The 17,654-nt window shown below is 37.4% G+C and overlaps 1 protein-coding gene across 2 annotated transcripts in view; it reads right to left on the bottom strand.

The window, feature by feature from the left end:
- LOC128025310 (zinc finger protein 438-like) overlaps positions 1 to 17,654 on the bottom strand; it is a 38,007-nt gene that overhangs the window by 7,383 nt on the left and 12,970 nt on the right. For both annotated transcript variants that reach the window (XM_052611545.1, XM_052611544.1), the window contains exon 2: positions 4,713 to 4,796. The gene's annotated coding sequence lies outside the window, so the exon portion shown is untranslated. The remainder of the gene's footprint in view (positions 1 to 4,712; positions 4,797 to 17,654) is intronic.

Below are 17,654 nucleotides of genomic sequence, written 5' to 3'. Positions count from 1 at the left end.
ATTTTTCTACAAAACTGTCCACTTTGTGTCCATTTTTTCTTTTTTTAGACTGGTAGTGTACAGTGGCTCCAAAAACTATTGGACACTTAAGTCATAAAAACTTAATTCCAGCTGGAAATAGCAAATGTCAATCGGTTTGATATATGTATTGGAGTTTAAATGAAATCTGTTCATTTAAACTGCACATGCTACATATTCTTAGCCAATTTCCAATGAGAATTTTAATTCTCAAAAGAGAATGTCACCTGATCTGTTTAATATGACAACATAAAGTGTGTTATTTTACAAATTTAAAGTGATGATTTAAACATACCACTACCAATCTCTCTTCTTGTTTAGAAGAGATTGTGCCTCTCCACAGCAGACTTGCGGACACACGGTTTTTGCAGGAACGTGGCACACACACACACACCTGCAGTATCTTATCTTGTAACAGCCAAAGCAACAAAATATTAACCAGAGGAAATGAAAACACAAACATGCCAGTACATCGTAACATGCTACGTACATGTGCCTGCAAAAAGCCTGTGCTCTGCAGGAACAATACAACATATGTTAAAACACGTCAGTCAACCCTAGCACCGTAACAAAAAGAACCACATGAAATAATATCAACTCTACATAACACATGTACAAACACACTCTTGAGTAATTAGCTGTCACCTGACACAATCAATGTGGAAAGGAAAAAATCAATTTCAATTTCAAAACTACAGGCTTGCCTGTACACGCAGATGTGGACTAATCAATAAGAAAAGCATCCCACATCAGAAAGATGAGAGAATACAGAACCAAAACATTCTCACTGACTAAACCATTTCAGTGTAAATCACTGCATGCATCTCTTCCATTAATGCTGTTGAAAGATATCTTGCAGAGTATCCTGGCTGCTCTTTTTAAACAATGAAAGTGAATAGGAATGAAGACTAAAGAATGGGAATAAAGGCTCCAAATCTGACAAAACCAAAAACAACAAAATACCACGCATAGTGATTTATGAAGTATGTTCCAAACTTTCTGTAACTATGATGATATGTTTATGCAAGGAGGAGAATTAAATTTGGGTTCTAAAAAATGTAGTAGCTTTCAAATGTTTTTTTCCATCTAAATATTGTGTCAAAATGCGTCACACCAGGTTTGAATTCAATGACGATCTTGAGACTTGAGGTCCAGTCATGTTTGACTGAACTGAAGTCAAACTGCAAATGATAATACTTTGGCATTTTTGTGGTGTTTTTTCTTTTTTTTGAGCTTGTAAACTGATACACTACATTATAATAATTATTATTTAAAAAAATAAATAAATCAATGTGAATGCTTCAGGAAAGGATGGTTGAAATGTTGCACAAATCAAAAAAGATAACGAACGGTGTGTCATAATTTCTCTTGGCAGTAATTTTTTTTTTCTCGAAGATGCTGTGATGAGGAGCCTCATTTCCACAGAGCCGACCAGACAGGATGCTGTAAATCAAGGGCAACTCAGTGTGTGTCACCTCTGAAGTGTTGGAGAGGAAGCGACTGCGACAGTCAAGATGACTCTCAGCACTTTGATGGGTTGATGTTGCATGAACATCCACAGTAGGAGCGGGGCAAGAGCAACAATTATGAATTTAGATGGGTAATTGTATCTCAAAATGACCTTCTAGAATAAGAAGAAAACAAGGTATAGGAAGTAGGGAGGATTGGTCTTTGATAATATCATTCACCCAGATTAAGTGATCAGGGAGTATATGAGGAAAGCCAAGGTTCTATAATGAAAGTGTGAGAACCTGTGGCCAGAGGCTAAGTCTATGTGAGTCACCTTACAGAACCTTTAAATGACCTTTTGCTGTTTGGTGTGACATTTGTATTCATTATGTAGGTCACACAGTCGAGAAGACTGCATAAACCCTCACACTCCACCTTCAACCGACTCCCATAACACCACGCTTCCCTCATTTCATCACTATGCCCTCATTTCCAAAATTCCCGCCACTTCCTTCTTTTTGCCTCTCAGTACTCTTAATTAATTTCACAAAAAGTCTCAAACTAACAAGTTCACTTTCAGACCCAGTCATGTGCACTCCTTCGGTGAATCGGTCAACAAATCCTTTACTAAATGAACTAACAGAATCTACCAAATTAAAACATGCAAATCGTTTTTTTTTTGTCCTCAGAAATCAATTTATGATGTCAAAGGATAGTTTCCGTTGAAATGGTCATTTACTCACCTTCATATTATTTCAGATCTCTGTGATGTGATGTGTAATTATAGATTTTTACATGCTCAAGCTCTTTAAAGTCGACTTGATTCTGGATTATTATATTTTCATTTAGTCATCGTGCTTGGTGTAAATGGACCTGATCTTACTGAGGCTTAAGCGCAACAGCTAAAAAGCTACTAACAAAGGCAATAAGAGAGGAAAACAAAGCAAGGAAGGCCAACTTAACAGGAACATTGGCAGAAAGACAAAGACCTGCATCAAAAGTGATGGAAGGTGTGGTTTAAGATTGCCATCTGTGTATAATATCAGAACAGAGATGCATTGGAAAAGGAGCCTGTAATAATATGCACATAATTAATGTTAGAGAACATGAAACTGAGCATCAAAGCTTATGCAGACACTCCTGCCTCAGTACTTGTTCGGGTTTGGGGACCCTAGAGACTTAAGGGTGAACTCCTGTATCTTTAACGAAGTAATAAGAGGAACGGTTGTCTAGAACCAAGAAGAACATGGTTTGTTGTGTGATCAGTGACCAACACTGCTTTTAAATCCACAGACACAAGTTTATTCTGACTCTCTGCTCTCTGGGTTAGAAGAATGGTTCAGCTAAAAATGAAAATTCAGTCACCATTTACTTATGTAGTTCCAATCCCGTATGAATACTGTGGAACACATAAGAAAATGTTAGGCAGGATGTTTGAACTACTTTTTATACTTTTTTACTTTTTTTTTTAATTAAGTTTGCTAAAGTAACAATAAACATTATAAAAGTATCCTATGACTCAAACAATAGCTTTGTGTGAGAAACAGACTAAAATTTAGAAATGGAATATATTACACAAGCCATATGAGCTACTTTTATGAGGCTTTGTCATTTCTGGAGCTTGACAGCCTTTTGTCAACATTCACTTACATTGTAAAAAAGCAGCATGAACAATCCGGCGAGTAACTGATGACAGAATTTTCATATTTGGGTGGAGTATCCCTTTAAGCTTCAGCATGCTGTTTTACCCCCCGGTCCCTCTGAAATCTCCCAGGAATCACCCACATTGTGTTCAACAAAGGCACGAGTTGTAAATCCAGACTTCAGAGCCTGTGTCATGTCATGGGATGGAGGAGCTGTCTCTCATTCCCCTGCCATAGAGAGGGTCTCTCTGATATAGCAGCTGTTTCTCTGATGAGTTGGAGAATCTGGGAAACATTGTCTGGCGAGATCAAAGGGAAGCAGGGCAGTAATTACCGCGGTAACCAATGGTAAAGCTGTTAAATTAAGCAGGCTCAACCTTCAGTCTGTTAATGAGAAATTTCTCTCCTTCTCTCATTAGAGGTGGTATTTATGAGGCGAGTCAAAACCGCACACTGGGGTCTGAAGAGTTATTTATTGATTGAGGGCATTTATCATACCTAAACACTCAATAAAGAGTTACGCAGTTTCAGCAGAACTAATCAGGTCAGAACAACACAACATACAAGAACACACTAAAGCCAGATTCGATTAATCATAACAAAAAGAAAGAAAGCTCAAAATCCCATATCCCAACAGAGGTAATATGTGCCTGAGAAAGTGGTATCTCTGTCTGTTTGACAGCTGCCACAATTACTGATGTGCAGCTTTACAACAATTACAAAAAACGGAAAGCTTTGAAAGAGAGCATGAGTTCCTAATTCTAATTAAATGTGCATTTTAAAGAAATACGTTGAAAAGATGGACTTTTCCATTTTTTGTTTTGAAAACGTGGCTGAAGCAGCGGTCTATTTTATAACATCGTAGCAAAGGGAGTTCTCGGATCTCATGAGACGCTCCTAAAGGGGATTTTGTCAAGGCCTTGGTCTCTTGTTGGCTGTAAACAAACACTGGAAATGTACAGCTGGATCCAGCTCTTAATACTGTTGACTATGTACTGTACAGTGTTTATCACTCCAAATACACGACTACACCTAAATGCAAATCATTTCACTATGTTGCCCCTAAAGTGATTGACAAGCATCAATGAAGCACAAAAAATGAGACTGTATGCTAATTAATGACTAGAACAGCTCCCCATTGGGACTTTATAAGGACTGGTAATAAAGAACCATGACTTATCAATAATAGCTTAGCATTATTGCAATGGGCTGCAGTGCATGACTGCGGTAACAGCAGTGCTCGCAAATCTGACCTCAACCATATGAGTTTAAATAAAGATCAAGTGTATCACTGTACCACGAGGGAATAAGAATGCTCTAGGCATTTTTCAAGGTCAAATGGTTGTCTTATACAGTAGGATATAAAACCAAGTTGGCAGCCACCGCAATAGCTTCATTGTCCAGTGATATGGACGATGAAGCTCACCTAAGCAGCAGTCACCTTTGTGAAATTTCGGTCAAATCTGACAAGTAATCTGTACGAAAAGAAGTGGAGGAAAAGACGCAACTTTTTCCATAAAAATTAAGAACTGTCCATTTTGATTACATTGTTACGAATGTGGTATAAGCACAATTATTTTCTGAAAGTCTTGCAGTAAATACCCAAAGAATCTTCAGTGTCTCTGCCCCAAGATGGCCCACAATCCTCTTCTTCCTCCTCTTCTCCTTCCACAGCCCTCCGCTCACCTGAAACAACCACAGAACAAACGTTAATATACATTTACTAACCCATTTACATGCATCTGAATTGATCGTACTGCTGTCAAGATTGGGTACGCATAATCCATATATACTTGGCAACATAAAAGCATCTCCACTTCAGATATAAATCTGAAATACACCCATGCTATATGCAAACAAAGTTCACTTCTGTGATGATGCTAATGCCAGCCAGTGAAATGTTTGAGATTTGTGACCACTGTTTCTAGGTTTCATATTGATGATTGCGCGGCTCCTGCACTACCTTATGCCGTCGCAGTTTTTCTTAGGAAGAGTATACTTTATATGTAAGGCCTGAACAACCAGATGCATTTATATTTGGTCTTTTCATGAGCCTGTAACTATGAAAAATGACCAAGTGTAAACACCCCCTCTAAAAGAACCTTAAACCACATAATCTGTTCAGCACATGGAAAAGACTAAATAAATAATAAGAATGTCCAAGTAAATTATTCACTATACATTCTTGATCCTCACGGACTACTCTTGTTAGACACTCCCGTGTGAAAATGGAAGAATAAGATGTGGAAACTAAGAGAGAGAAGTCCATTCACCTGTACACTACCTCAGTAAAAACTACGTCTTCAGCCTTTGTGAACAGCAGAGATAATCAGGTTCAGCACTTCCAAACAGGGCTTGCTAATGCACTGAAGTGCACGAGCATGCTCTCACACACTAATGCAGATGCTAAAAACTCCAGCAACATGTATGAAACAAGCCTACACTGTAAACACGCTTCGTCTTTGAATCTTCAGCTGTAAATTATGGATGTTCAGGGTGTAACAGTTTGATAGTCCAGGGCCCTGGAGTCCCATCAGTGTAAAACGCAAAACTTACAACTCTTACCTTGGATGTGTGTGTGTGCAGAGGTCAAATGGAGTCAGCACCACACAAGGACAAAAGCAGATGCTGAAGCACTCAGTCAATAACGTTTAGACCCAGACACTGTTGACCTCACCAGAAGGTCCGTATGAAATCGCACTTTACCGTCTATATGACTATAACCTGCTCTACAGTCAAGGGAGAAATGATCTCTTTATAAGATGTATTACTGAGGTTTGCTTATTGATTATTCATAATGCTTCACAAAGTGGCTCTCTATGTCTCTGAATAATGTATAAGAGACTCAAATACATGGTATTAAAAATAAAATGAGTCAACTTTAGGGCTTTAATTTGGGACGTTTTGGAAAGTGGGACATCCGGTGTTTTTGTAATGATTAGTATAATGGGTATAATGAGAGTATGATGTTGGTATGACAGTGCAAATTCATTAATCATGTTAAATTTGGCTTGCATTGATTGTTCATCTAAGTGATAATAAGAGCGTTTAAAAAGAGCATAACCTGAACTTTGTGAGCCAAATGAGATGAGGCCAAATATGGTGTGGTGTTGGCAGCTGCCATAAATAACAAAAAACTAAACTCTGCAAAGGATTTCAAATACTGTACTTATATAAAACATTTGTGGTGAAAACATAAGAAAATGTCACCTATGCTTATGTATAGTAGTGTAATACAAGTCTATGGAGAAGAAACATACAGCAGATAATAATAATAAATACAGCAGAAGAAACAATAATGTGAATGAATCAGAATGTCTTGGAATGGTATTTTGAATCATTTATGTAATTGTATAGTTTTTCACACCTGCATTGTAATGATGGATGCGGAACAGCCGAACGCACGAAAAAAAATAAAATAAAAAAAATAAATCACAGACATGTCACAACACACTGAGAGCTGAGGATATGGTAATATGCGCCTATCAGTCAATAATGGTGGGCGGGGCCATGACATCATATTGCGGACATAATCCAATTCATTTTTTTTTTAACCTGGTTTGGTTTAATGAAGATTAAAAAAAAAGACTGAAAGCATTTTTATTATTCTGAGATGCCTGTGTACTAAACACATTCCAACACACATTTCTGTCTTAACATATTTGGTAAACATTATAATACTTTCTCGCTTACCATCAGCATTCAGCAAATACACATTTACAAATCTCTGAATGCTTAATAAATAATTTCAAAACCTTGGAGAGGTAAGGTCAAAAAATAAAGTCCGAAAATTTCCTCCAATATTTTTTTTGCATGTTAAAATATAAATACGATCTCATGTTATGTCAATCACATTTACACACTGCTTCTGAAATATTAGTCTGTCTCCATCCATCTAACTATCTATATAATATATAATATATATATATATATAATATATAATATATATATATATATATAATAAATATATATATATATATATATATATATATATATATATATATATATATATATATATATATATATATATATATATATACACACTAATGCATTTATTTATTTATTTATATATATATATATATATATATATATATATATATATATATATATATATATATATATATATATATATATATATATATATATATATATATATATATATAAAATGGTTATCAGCCAATATTGGTCAACCACTAGTAAATAATGACAGAATTGTACTTTTTGGCCTAGTATTTCAATTACATCCCCTCATACATAAATGCCCAACAGCAAAAGGCCAAGCCACCGCCAAATGTTAAAATTGCTCTATGATTAAAGCTTTCCACTCCAAACATTGCACAGTGTTTACCCTGATAGAGCCTGCGATAAAATTCCAGCAGACAGCCAAGTGTGTGCACATGTATTCGTATTTGGCCACCGAAATGGTTTTCAGTGAACACATAAATTATCTCATACACACACACTTCATAAGCAGTCCTGTGCTGTGACCTGGAGTTTGAACAGCGTGCTGTGTGCGACCCAATACTGCATCACTGCCTAATGTGCCTCCAGCATCCATGATAGAGACAGAGGCTTTTTTGTCCAACCCCTTAGATGTGACTTACAGCTCTCTCTTGTCCAATTCTGATGATGTCAACACTCGGCTTGACTTAAGTAAAATGTCTATATATACAAAGTTTAGCATTTTTTATACTGAAAACATGAAATAAAAATGATGACATATATGGTTAAATACTATAAATTTTACATGACAAAAAAAAACTAAAAAACAATTTAACAGATAACCACAGTAAAATATTGCAGCCTTTTCCTAGTCTCTAACTGTAATAGAGCCACTCAAGGCTGTCAGCACATCACTGAATAAAACAGCAGCAGGTGTTTTTGTTGTCGTTTAAAAATACTAGTTTAGCAACAGACACAAACAGATTTAACAGGGTGGTTAGATTTGCACAGCTGTACCCAGCCCTAAATTACACCGGATTTACTGCACGTCAAAAAGACGAGAAGCAAAATTATAGCTTTCAGCCCTGGACTCTGGTATTAAACTTCAGTTGGTGAGCTTCAGTGATGTCATTATTACCAGCCATGTGACCAAAGGAAGAGGCCCTGTGCCAGTGATGTCTAATAAAAAGCCTTTAAAAAAATAAAATAAAAAAACATGGCACCAAATACAAAATAATAAATAGTTTTTAGGGTCAAATCATCTTATGTGGCCCCAGTCTTCTACAGATGGGGCCAATTTCAAAGGTGAACTGTGAATTTTTTATGCTTCTAATACTTACCTAAAATTGTAAAATATTTTAAAATGCTTTGATTTTTTTTAAATATGTAAGCCAGTCATAGGTTGACTTCCCAAAGAGTGTATACGGTTTGTGAAACAACAGTAAAAAAAGAGCAGCAAGAGTGTTTGAGGAAACTTGGTTTGAAACAATTCTGATTTGGCTCAGTGGCATAAAAATTACCTTTGAAGTCTATGTGAATTTTACTGTACTTCCATAATGTGACTTATTTCCGAGTGATAAAAAAAAAACAAAAAAAAAAACATTTTATACTATTTCTTAATAAAGACAAATGATTTTAATAAAATGACAGTCCCACTTTATATAAGGTGTCTTTAAATACTTAAAAAATAATGAATTGTTAAGCGCTATGTACCTACTGTATTCATGATGATTTGCAAAACACTTTTGCTGAAATTAAAGTGGTATATGGGTAAGGTTAGGAGGTATGGTTAGGTTTAAGAAGTAAAAGTAGTGTCAATAGTATAATTCTAAATGTAACTACAGAAATTGATTACAGATGTATTTTCAGGATTGTATTTTCAAATATAAGTACAATGTAAAACGTACATAATAAGTGCATTGTCTGAAATGATTACTTTGGTCACTTTATTTTAGGGTCCAATTCTCACTATTAACTAACCATTAACTATGACTTTTGCCTCAATTAACTCCTTATTTGCTGCTTATTAATAGTTTATAAGGTAGTTGTTAAGTTTAGGGTATTGGGTAGGATTATGGATGTTATGCATTATATGTACTTTAGAAGCACTAATAAACAGCCAATATGTTAATAATAGACATGCTAATAAACAACTACTTATTAGTGTGAATTGGACCCTAACCTAAAGTGTTACCATTACTTTAAATGCAAGTAAGTAGCAGTGAAGGACACTTAATATAAAGTGGGTCCAAAATATTTCACAATAAGACCAGAATCATGCATTAAGGATGTTTTAATTTCATATCGACTTTAGAAATAAAGTTCAAATGACAAACTCAGGACTGAAGATTGAAGTAATTAAAGAAAGTAAGGACTGGCCCTATGGATAGAAACAAGTTTTTATGTTATTTCAAACCAACCATTTTATATTTAGCATTTCCATCGGAACTCTGCCTGAACTTGTTGAGCTAAATGTGCTCCTGTGTTTTTTAGCAATAGTGAGTCACTTCTGAAAATGAATCTGAAGCTCCTTTGCCAGAGGAGCAGGATCCGTTTCACCCCATCATATTAACACTGACTATATAGTGCGACACTTTCTGAATGCCAAGCAACCCCCTAGTTCTTAAAATAAATAAAAATAGCAGTTTTTAAGCAGTTCAAATGTCTGCAACTGGCTAGAGCGTAAAAAGTAGACAAAACGTCCCACTGAATACTTATTTAGGTCCAGGTTCTGGATGCCAACATCCTGCAGTTAAAAAATAATCTCAGCTGAAAAACAGAGTTCCAGGACTCAGCAAGAACATTATCGGTTCAAGAGTCAACACTACCCAAAGAGCTCTTTCACCTCAGTACAGATCCTGTATCTGTCCTGGTCTTTGTAGAGTCACTGGAGATTCATGTCTTTACAAAAAGTCTTCAACTCTGTCCATTTGCTCCGCGAGCGCTAATAGCCGACAGCTTTCATTTCCTTGCTTTTGTGCGACTGTGTTTGAAAGAGAGGATCTGCAGCGCTGTATGTGAATAATAGATTCAAGCCCGCGGGTTCCCTTCAGCAACCTCCGCCTGTTTAAGTGAGAGTAGCCTACGGAGACATCTATTACTCTCCTGTCTGTCTCTCCTTCCCACTTGTTCTCAAGCACCACATTAAGAGACAAAACAATTATTTCCTTTTTAGTGCAAGACAAGGTCTAACGGAGTACAGAATCGAACATCACATCCCTCAGGGGAGCGGATATGAAAACCTTCAACGCATTAGTCAAATCCAGTTTTTAAAGCTATCTTGATCGTATTTTTTCACCTACAGAGACATTTACTCTTTAACTGGTGCCAGGAATTGGCAGACTGGACCTGTGAACAGAGACCCCCAACTGACCGGCCGATTTAAGCCGAGAAAGATCAGCCAACCACAGGAGAGCATTTCCCCAACAGATCAAACTGACACCCGAATACACCTGGCTCTAAACACGCCGCATTCTGCCAACAGAGAAAATGTAGCTAGAACAGGAGAAATTAAGGAAGAAAGGGAACGATGGAACAACAGAAGAGAACGGGGAGGAGAAATCGCTTCAAATTGATCCCATAGAGACCCTCAAGGTTTCATTTAAGAACCTGGATTGAGCTCTCCAACAAGTCACGGGATGTGAGGTAAGAGAGAGACAGAAAAGTGGGGGGATGTGAACGAGAGATAATATGTCCTCTGGCTCACACAGAAAACCCCAGCGCTGATGGAACACCATCCCAGTGATAGAAACTAGGTTACAACTTCATCAATGTTGAAAATAATCCAACCCTTTGAACAATTTTCAGGACAATATAATGGCTTAAAGTGTCAGGCAGAAACTCCTCTGCAAAGTCCAGAAAATGTATATTTAAAAATGTCTCCAAAAACATCTGATTAGCATAAGTGCCATGCATAGGTGAACCAAAACCCACTGCCATAAAAATATAGAGCAGAGTATTACATTTCTAGAGCGACTGTGTCATACAACATGTATAAAGACCACACAGAGGTAACTCTCATAATCTTCTCAATCCAATTCTTTTAGGAGACTTTTGATGTTCCAGATATATCTGAATACGGAAGAAAAAAAAAAAAACTAGGTTAGTTGTTCCCCAGAAGTTCTCAATGCAGAAGCATGGGAACATGTTGACACGTTTTTGTTTCCAAATGAGGCTCCAGTAAATTGTCGAAGTCAGCCAAATAGACTGGACCTGGAGATTTCAGCCAGATTTCACTATTTTGTGTGAAACATGCATCACACAATCAGTGAACTGTTTTGTCCGATGTTTCAAGAACATTCAAATGGCCAGACTGCGGTTATAGGCATAAGATAATCTCCTGCTAAGAATATAAAATGTTTGCAAAAATGCTTGCAACTGAAGGATGAGAACAATTGAGTGAGATTGTGTGAAAAGCATGAGCGAGAGGAGAGAAAAAAAAGTGCTGCTGTGTTTTGTGTGCTGTAAAACTCTGCTGGAGTTCCTGTTGATGGAGCTCAAGATCATCATGATGCTGGGGGTTTTTCGGTATGAATGTGTTTGTTTGTCCACCTACAGTTCCTGGGCAAACCCCCTCATATAACTGCAACTAAGAAACTATGTCACAAACAGCGGTAGTTTCCACATCATGATATGCTTCTCTGTGCTCCTTTGGTCTGGCAGTTAAACGGTGCAGGTTGACTTCCTTCGGCACTGCCATGATGGATGGCCAACACTCAACATGAATAACTAAACAGCCTCATAAATTAGCCAATCACTACTAATATCATTACACCCACCCTTTGCCAACAACACACCCACTTATCCGCCTGCCCAAGCATTTCTGCTGATGTCCGCCTTGTGCTAAAAAGGAAATTCTGTCCATTTACTTTAATGCAGTTTATTTATTTAGAATTCTAAGCATTTAATTCAAGCAATACCCTTAAGGATTACCCTTAATAAACTCAATCGCATAGAAAACAGCAGGGGAAATGATGTTAAGGGAATTCGTCATTAGTAAAAGCCACAGGTGACCTCACTGTAAAGCCGAGAGACAGCACATGCGAAGCATAGTAAATTGATTGTCCCCAGAGAAGCTACACCATTACAGCTAATTCTCAGAGCGGATGAAGAGCTGCAGAATGAACAACTGAAATCTTTTTGCATAGACATTAAAATATAAAGCCATTTTTTATCAAATAAATTCAGCCTTGGTGTGAAAAAGAGACTTCTTTATAAAAGAATAAAATAAAATAAAAACAAGTCAAAACATGACCACATATCAATTAAATTCTATATTAAAGCAACAAGTTACTCAGGAACAGTAAACAACTAAAGTTTCATGTTAGAAGGTTGTCATCCTTATATGTCTGGGATACCTCCTGCTCTATATTGATTTTAGGTAGCTCTTAGCCCATTGTCCAGTGAGTAGATCAACAACAACAACAAAAAAAAGATAATAAAAACCGGCACTTGCCCAATGTGAATGAGAAACCGAAAGCTCCGTGTAATGATGAGTACATCCTCTGGAAAAGAGCCGATGGGATACAGCAGTCTAAGGACTAATGCGGACTCATGATTTCTGCTTTCTTACATGCTTCCTTGTTTTGTCATGATTTACTGCAACTTCCTGAAGGTGTTAAAAGCAGCTATAGTGGGTATGAAAGGCACTGTGAGCTGTTTCACAGGCAAATGAAAACATTTTATTATTTGTTATATATCTATGTTTCAGTTGGGCTATATTATGTTTCTCATCCTTATATCATAAATAATTCTGTTTTAAAACCTAGTGGAATTTAGGAAAACCATTCTGGGTAAGTCGATATAGACCTCATTCTTGTCCTTTTAAGAATGAAATGTCTAAATTTTCATAAGCATTAGGAAGGAAACTCTTGGTCTCATAGCTGCCTTTCTTTTTGTTTATCATTAAACCAGTACTGACTCTACAGATGGCATAGACTCTTAAGCAGAGTTCAGACTGCACGATTTTCAAAATAGTTGGGTCACTGTTCTTTTCACACCAGTATTCAGTCAATGCTGTGTTTACACTGCACTATGGATCGGCGATGACTTTACAATAGGAAGAATCGCCAACAACTCTGTCTGGCACACAAACTACATTTCACAACCAAATACCCACGAGATGGGACAAGAAAACAACACGATATCACACGTGCAAGACTGGAGTTTTCTTGTGAGACCGCGATAGATGAAACGTCAGACAGACACGGGTGCTCCTGCTAAATTTATACTAATTTATCTTCCATTTCATGGGTCCAAATAGGCAGAGAAGAAAGCCTTTTTCTGAAATGAAGCCATGCTTGCTGATATTGTGGTCTATAACTCCTCCCTGAACTCCCCGCCGCTCTGTATCTTGCTCTCTCATTGGCTGTCGGTCATCGCCGATGTAGTTTTCAGTCAGAACACTTTTCACACAGCATGATTTTGAATCGCCGACAGGTCCAGATATTTAGCATGCCAAATATCTCACGGGCATTGGCGTCTCGTCTGAGATTCTCTCGGATCGCGTCTTTGCTCATTCACACTGTGCGATTGTCACGCGCATGAACGAGCACAGATTTGACTGTGATTTCGGGCATTTGTCTGCGATTTCTGCGCTAAAATCGTGCAGTCTGAACTCGGCTTTACCATTGCATGTAAAAAGACAGGAAATTTCCAACTACACTGCTGAATGCAAGCATGAATGAGAGCGGAAGATACTCAGTCTTTGTGGCGCACTCAGATCAAGCAGCAGTGTCATAAATCACACATGATTAAGCAGCAGAGGGCGAACATCTCGCTTGCTATCAGCTGCTCTGCGCTATGGTTTTATTTAGCCGTGGGAGTTAGGAGGATATCCGGTGGGTGGCGGCCACTTCCTATGTGAGACCGCAGGTTAAGTTTTGGTCACAGGTTTGTGTAGCTCTGCTCAGAAGCAGGTAGCATTCATTGTATCTCAAGTTACTTGGCAGGCAGAGTGCTTTCTACTGATTGCACTAAGATCAAGACAGCCATGGCACTTTGTAACTTTTCTGACTTCATACACAAAAAAAGAGCTAAACTCTAAACTGATTTCTTGATGATTTTATATTTTATAATAGTGATTTTATCCTTTCAAAATATTAAGGAAAAAGTATAAATTAATGACTAATAAGCCAATAAGTGCTCCTCTGCTGCAATCTACATGTTATAATGGTGATTTGATGTTTATATATAAAAACAGATGCTGGAAAACTGAAGAATCTGCAGGACCTTAAAGATTTTTCTGAAGAACGCTGCTCAGTTTAACTGTTCAGAACAAACAAGGGAGTCATGCACAACCATCACAAAACAGAAAGACAGCCAAGGATCATCAGGTAACAGAACACAGTACTAAGAACCAAGGGTTCCCAAACTTTTGAGTGGGGTTATTTTAATAATTTCAGCAATTTTTTGTCTTGTGGACTAAATGTTAATATCTTTTATGTACAATATCTTACTCAGGACAGTACTAAATAAAAAGTAACATGCATTTAGTATGATCTCTCTTATTTTTTGAAAATTACTCATATTTTCACAGATTCTGCAAGGGGTGCCCAAACTTTCGATCCCCACTGTATATATGTGTGTGTGTGTGTTCACCACAGTATATTTTGGTCATCCCATTAAAAAAAATTACATTCAAATTTGATTAACTTGGAGCTTTAAAGTGCTGGAAACATTTGTGTGAAATGCTTGAAATGAACTAAAAACAGCTTGAATTTATTTCTCAAAAAGTTGTACAATCCCTGAAATGTATAACACCATGGTTATAGTTAGGATACTGGTTTTCTATGTCGCACTGTTTGATCGGTTTATCACAGACATTTCGGTCCAGAATCTGAATGCTTTTCATTAGATCTCTCAGCAATCTTTATTAATTCTGCTGCAAATTCAAACGCTTCTCACTGGATCTCGCATCGCTGTGCTGTAACAGTGCCGTGAACTCAACTTTGGCTCCCGAGTAAAGCTGTTCTGAGCTCGAACTAGTTTGTTTGCGTCGTTGTTCGCGCTGTGCAGCTCAAACGAGTAACACGATTTAGTTTCGCTTTCGTGTCTTTTGTCGTTTGATGTTTCTCATATACAACAGAAATGGCAACGCTTACGAGTTGAACAATGCGAGGTCGCACCAGTGTGACAGCTCACAAAAATTATTTGCACCAGCAGAAACATTTTTCGCAGTCTGGAGCCCTGTACTTCAACGCTGGCAGTCTGGAAAATCTTTTTACAATTTTCTGCTGATTTACACACCAATTTATAAGGTTGGAAAACCAAGAACTCATACTCCTTCAGAACATAAATGTTAACAATAAATAAAAATAAACTAATACATATTACTACTATTAAACAAAATATCTACTACTAAATACCCCCCCCCCCAAAAAAAAGGGTTAAATTGTGTGTATAATGTATTATTAAAAAACAAATATATAATTTTATCATAGTATATTTTAAAAAAATACTAATGAACAAATTTGTTTTTAGCAAAAATACAATACTTTTGTTTATAATGTATAGCATTACTTTATTATAGTATTTTTTTTTTATTTGAAGTTGGTTTATTTACCTTTCTGCTTGTCAATACTATGACTGAATTAATGCAGAAAATAAATATGCAGATAAAAATATGCAAAAATGCTCCAGAGTACAACACACACACAAAAAAAAATCTCATTAAATAATCCAGTACCAAGAGATCTGCCATAACTTTTCCTCCTTGCATTAAATAAGGTTCTTATCAAAGAAACGTTAATGGTGGTGTTAACAGAGTCTTTATGGAATAGGAACCAGGAAAGTTGTTTCCCATCTCTAATAATCTAAGAGAGGGACTAAAAGTTCCAAAAAGGATTGCCTTGGCCAAAACGCCCCTAAAAATGTGATTGGTTTGCTTTATTTGTTACACAAGTGTATTATTTGTAGTTAAAATACAATGCAACATTAGAAAAATACATAGTCCTGATCAAATTCCTTCCCAAACGAACCTCCACCTGTGCAGACAGGCACCTGAAAACATAGAGAAGCTTCCAGTTCATCTCTGTACGGATCTACTCGCTCAGCTCTGCTCGTTCTGGAATTTGGGTCCGGCACAGCATGGGGGCAGCAGTGACTTGACTCTTTTTGCAGTTTAAGAGGTTTCAGAGGCTGGGAATGATTACTACTCATGGGGCAATTAGTCAGTACACCACAGGACTATATTTAGAGTGTCTCCCCAGGTCCATCACTGGGTCAGGCCCAAATAACAGTTTGTTCCGTTTGGCCCTGTGTTTCCATTTTCAAAGACTGGCGTTTTTTGGTCAAAGCGGGGGTGAGCGCACATCCAAAGCTCACTCGCTCTCCATCCATCTGTCAGGTGCTCAGAGAGAAAAAGAGTTGGAAGAGAATCCGTGGGAAAAGATGAACATCAGGATTATAAAACACAAACCCATTTGCCTGACCATAAAACGTGTCTTATTGGAAGCGAGCAGTTAAAACATGCTAAGATAAGATTATTTTCTATTTACTGTTGGAAAGGAGGAAGTATTCATGTGAAAACAAATATGAACTCGCAGATAGGTCTTATTTCTTCAAGAGGTCTCCTCTAAACTCATCAGAACATACAAAGTGAACCCTCAACAGGATGTATAGAGTGTCATGTGACTGTTGTGCTAAATTATCTTTATCACGAAGACTGATCACGGGCCACCGCTGCAGTTTCAGCACCTTTCATCTCCTGTCATGGTAACATAAGTAACAGCTCCAAAATACAATGACAAGCCTTAGGGTTAGCGTGGAACCCTCCCTGGAACATTTATGAGGTGAAGCGCTGGATGAAATAGAGATTTACCTCATGTTCTGGTTCTAAATTATTGCTTGAAGTATTTGAGAAGACACCATTGCTCACTTGAGCACTAAAACTTGAGTTTCACCAATTAGCTTGGCCTTAGTCGGAGCCAAATGACTGGTATAGATTTCTCAAATAACTGTTTTCCCATGCCTGCGATCAAGGAAAGCTGAAAAAGAAACCACGTTTCACCACCACCGTTGTCAGGAGGCAAAACGTGGGGAGATTTTTATCCTTAAAAACAGGAGGTTCGCCCACATTCTCACCTGGGATCTCTCTTGGCCAGTGTAAGGAAGCCAGGAGGTTATGGGAGCCTGGGAATGTTTAGTATGAAGAAAGTGATCCGAGAGGAGCTGGAGCAGGGGGAATTGGACAGGAAACATGGAAAGTAACCCTTTCCCGTCTTAAGAGGGTGAGAGAGAATGGGGGAAAAAAATGCAAGAAAAACAAGACATTAAGGATTTGACTTATTTCCACACTAATGCAAGGTTGGAGACCTGTCAGCATAGGTACAGGCAGCAGCCGGGAAAGAATAAATGCTGATTTTATGAAAAACATGGAAACAGGCTTAGTCAAAAGACTCCACTGTGACCATTTCATTTTCCACACGGTACAAGACACAAAAACAGTTTATGTTTACTTGATTTAAAAGCACATTGATTCATTGCAATCCAAGAAGTTTTCACATTTTCTGTGCTGATTTGGGGTAAAAATCTGGATTTAAAAATTAGAAAATATATATCCACATGTTCTGCAGATTTCTGCTGGCAGTGATACCATGTGGG

Source organism: Carassius gibelio, chromosome A12 (genome assembly GCF_023724105.1).
Source record: "Carassius gibelio isolate Cgi1373 ecotype wild population from Czech Republic chromosome A12, carGib1.2-hapl.c, whole genome shotgun sequence".
Classification (NCBI taxonomy): domain Eukaryota; kingdom Metazoa; phylum Chordata; class Actinopteri; order Cypriniformes; family Cyprinidae; genus Carassius; species Carassius gibelio.
This window is presented reverse-complemented; position numbering and strand designations above follow the sequence as displayed.